The sequence below is a fragment of the Platichthys flesus genome, chromosome 22 (genome assembly GCF_949316205.1).
Source record: "Platichthys flesus chromosome 22, fPlaFle2.1, whole genome shotgun sequence".
NCBI lineage: Eukaryota > Metazoa > Chordata > Actinopteri > Pleuronectiformes > Pleuronectidae > Platichthys > Platichthys flesus.
Window position 1 is genome coordinate 11835542 of NC_084966.1, and position 2500 is coordinate 11838041.

Here is a 2500-nt window from a genome sequence, read left to right on the forward strand (position 1 = left end):
AACCTTATTTATACATGTAAATACGTCAGGTAAATGTGGAAAAAAGCTTACAGCACCTGTTATTCCCAGGCAGTCTCCCATCCAAGTACTAACCAGGCCCGACCCTGCTTAGCTTCCGAGATCAGACGAGATCAGGCGTTTTCAGGTTGGTGTGGCCGTAAGCGAATGACTCCAACCTCTGAACCTTATTTATACATGAAAATACGTCAGGTAAAAGTGGAAAAAAGCTTACAGCACCTGGTATTCCCAGGAAGTCTCCCATCCAAGTACTAACCAGGCCCGACCCTGCTTAGCTTCCGAGATCAGACGAGATCGGGCGCATTCAGGTTGGTGTGGCCGTAAGCAAGTTAGTCCACCCTCTGAACCTTATTTATTCATGTAAATACGTCAGGTAAGAGTGGAAAAAAGCTTACAGCACCTGGTATTCACAGGCAGTCTCCCATCCAAGTACTAACCAGGCCCGACCCTGATTAGCTTCCGAGATCAGACGAGATCGGGCGTATTCAGGTTGGTGTGGCCGTAAGCGTTTGAGTCCACCCTCTGAACCTTATTTATACATGTAAATACGTCAGGTAAAAGTGGAAAAAAGCTTACAGCACCTGGTATTCCCAGGCAGTCTCCCATCCAAGTAGTAACCAGGCCCGACCCTGCTTAGCTTCCGAGATCAGACGAGATCGGGCGTATTCAGGTTGGTGTGGCCGTAAGCGAATGAGTCCACCCTCTGACCCTTATTTATACATGTAAATATGTCAGGTAAAAGAAGAAAAAAGCTTACAGCACCTGGTATTCCCAGGCAGTCTCCCATCCAAGTACTAACCAGGCCCGACCCTGCTTAGCTTCCGAGATCAGACGAGATCAGGCGTTTTCAGGTTGGTGTGGCCGTAAGCGAATGACTCCAACCTCTGAACCTTATTTATACATGAAAATACGTCAGGTAAAAGTGGAAAAAAGCTTACAGCACCTGGTATTCCCAGGAAGTCTCCCATCCAAGTACTAACCAGGCCCGACCCTGCTTAGCTTCCGAGATCAGACGAGATCGGGCGCATTCAGGTTGGTGTGGCCGTAAGCAAGTTAGTCCACCCTCTGAACCTTATTTATTCATGTAAATACGTCAGGTAAGAGTGGAAAAAAGCTTACAGCACCTGGTATTCACAGGCAGTCTCCCATCCAATTACTAACCAGGACCGACCCTGCTTAGCTTCCGAGATCAGACGAGATCGGGCGTATTCAGGTTGGTGTGGCCGTAAGAGAATGAGTGTACCCTCTGACCCTTATTTATACATGTAAATACATCAGGTAAAAGAAGAAAAAACCTTACAGCACCTGGTATTCCCAGGCAGTCTCACATCCAAGAACTAACCAGGCCCGACCCTGCTTAGCTTCCGAGATCAGACGAGATCGGGCGTATTCAGGTTGGTGTGGCTGTATGCGAATGAGTCCACCCACTGAACCTTATTTATACATGTATATACGTCAGGTAAAAGTGGAAAAAAGCTTACAGCACCTGGTATTCCCAGGCAGTCTCCCATCCAAGCAATAACAAGGCTCGACCCTGCTTAGCTTCCGAGATCATACGAGATCGGGCATATTCAGGTTGGTGTGGCCGTAAGCGAATGAGTCCACCCTCTGAACCTTATTTATACATGTATATACGTCAGGTAAAAGTGGAAAAAAGCTTACAGCACCTGGTATTCCCAGGAAGTCTCCCATCCAAGTACTAACCAGGCCCGACCCTAATTAGCTTCCGAGATCAGACGAGATCGGGTGTATTCAGGTTGTTGTTGCCGTAAGTGATTGAGTCAACCCTCTGAACCTTATTTATACGTGTAAATACGTCAAGTAAAAGTGGAAAAAAGCTTACAGCACCTGGTATTCCCAGGCAGTCTCCCATCCAAGTACTAACCAGGCCCGACACTGCTTAGCTTCCGAGATCAGACTAGATCGGGCGTTTTCAGGTTGGTGTGGCCGTAAAAGAATGAGTCCACCCTCTGAACCTTATTTATACATGTAAATACGTCAGGTAAAAGTGGAAAAAAGCTTACAGTACCTGGTATTCCCAGGCAGTCTCCCATCCAAGTACTAACCAGTCCCGACCCTGCTTAGCTTCCGAGATCAGACGAGATCGGGCGTATTCAGGTTGGTGTGGCTCTAAGCGAATGATTCCACCCTCTGAACCTTATTTATACATGTATATACGTCAGGTAAAAATGGAAAAAAGCTTACAGCACCTGGGTTCCCAGGCAGTCTCCCATCCAAGTACTAACCAGGCCCGACCCTGCTTAGCTTCCGAGATCAGACGAGATTGGGCGTATTCAGGTTGGTGTGGCCTTAAGCAAATGAGTCCACCCTCTGAACCTTATTTATACATGTAAATACGTCAGGTAAAAGAAGAAAAAAGCTTGCAGCACCTGGTATTCCCAGGAAGTCTCCCATTCAAGTACTAACCAGGCCCGACCCTGCTTAGCTTCCGAGATCAGACGAGACCGGGAGTATTCAGGTT

The 2500-nt window shown here is 47.4% G+C and overlaps 7 non-coding genes and 7 pseudogenes across 7 annotated transcripts in view; all 14 read right to left on the reverse strand.

The window, feature by feature from the left end:
• Window positions 1–44: 44 nt before the first annotated feature.
• On the reverse strand, window positions 45–163 carry LOC133946485 (5S ribosomal RNA). The gene has a single exon (XR_009918175.1). It is a non-coding gene; the product is annotated as a 5S ribosomal RNA (ribosomal RNA).
• A 62-nt stretch (window positions 164–225) lies between these two features.
• LOC133938509 (5S ribosomal RNA) lies at window positions 226–344 on the reverse strand. The gene has a single exon (XR_009915456.1). It is a non-coding gene; the product is annotated as a 5S ribosomal RNA (ribosomal RNA).
• Window positions 345–406: 62 nt separating this feature from the next.
• Window positions 407–525, reverse strand: LOC133947875 (5S ribosomal RNA). Its single transcript, XR_009919502.1, has one exon. It is a non-coding gene; the product is annotated as a 5S ribosomal RNA (ribosomal RNA).
• Window positions 526–587: 62 nt separating this feature from the next.
• Window positions 588–706, reverse strand: LOC133946412 (5S ribosomal RNA). Its single transcript, XR_009918107.1, has one exon. It is a non-coding gene; the product is annotated as a 5S ribosomal RNA (ribosomal RNA).
• A 62-nt stretch (window positions 707–768) lies between these two features.
• On the reverse strand, window positions 769–887 carry LOC133944512 (5S ribosomal RNA). The gene has a single exon (XR_009916297.1). It is a non-coding gene; the product is annotated as a 5S ribosomal RNA (ribosomal RNA).
• Window positions 888–949: 62 nt separating this feature from the next.
• On the reverse strand, window positions 950–1068 carry LOC133938627 (5S ribosomal RNA). The gene has a single exon (XR_009915467.1). It is a non-coding gene; the product is annotated as a 5S ribosomal RNA (ribosomal RNA).
• Window positions 1069–1130: 62 nt separating this feature from the next.
• Window positions 1131–1249, reverse strand: LOC133940033 (5S ribosomal RNA; annotated as a pseudogene).
• Window positions 1250–1311: 62 nt separating this feature from the next.
• LOC133942027 (5S ribosomal RNA) lies at window positions 1312–1430 on the reverse strand (annotated as a pseudogene).
• A 62-nt stretch (window positions 1431–1492) lies between these two features.
• LOC133943559 (5S ribosomal RNA) lies at window positions 1493–1611 on the reverse strand (annotated as a pseudogene).
• A 62-nt stretch (window positions 1612–1673) lies between these two features.
• On the reverse strand, window positions 1674–1792 carry LOC133940209 (5S ribosomal RNA; annotated as a pseudogene).
• A 62-nt stretch (window positions 1793–1854) lies between these two features.
• LOC133939268 (5S ribosomal RNA) lies at window positions 1855–1973 on the reverse strand (annotated as a pseudogene).
• Window positions 1974–2035: 62 nt separating this feature from the next.
• On the reverse strand, window positions 2036–2154 carry LOC133939418 (5S ribosomal RNA; annotated as a pseudogene).
• A 62-nt stretch (window positions 2155–2216) lies between these two features.
• Window positions 2217–2334, reverse strand: LOC133939443 (5S ribosomal RNA; annotated as a pseudogene).
• Window positions 2335–2396: 62 nt separating this feature from the next.
• LOC133935354 (5S ribosomal RNA) overlaps window positions 2397–2500 on the reverse strand; it is a 119-nt gene continuing 15 nt past the window's right edge. Inside the window, exon 1 of the ribosomal RNA XR_009913500.1 lies at window positions 2397–2500. This exon is cut by the window's right edge and continues 15 nt beyond it. This is a non-coding gene — a ribosomal RNA (5S ribosomal RNA).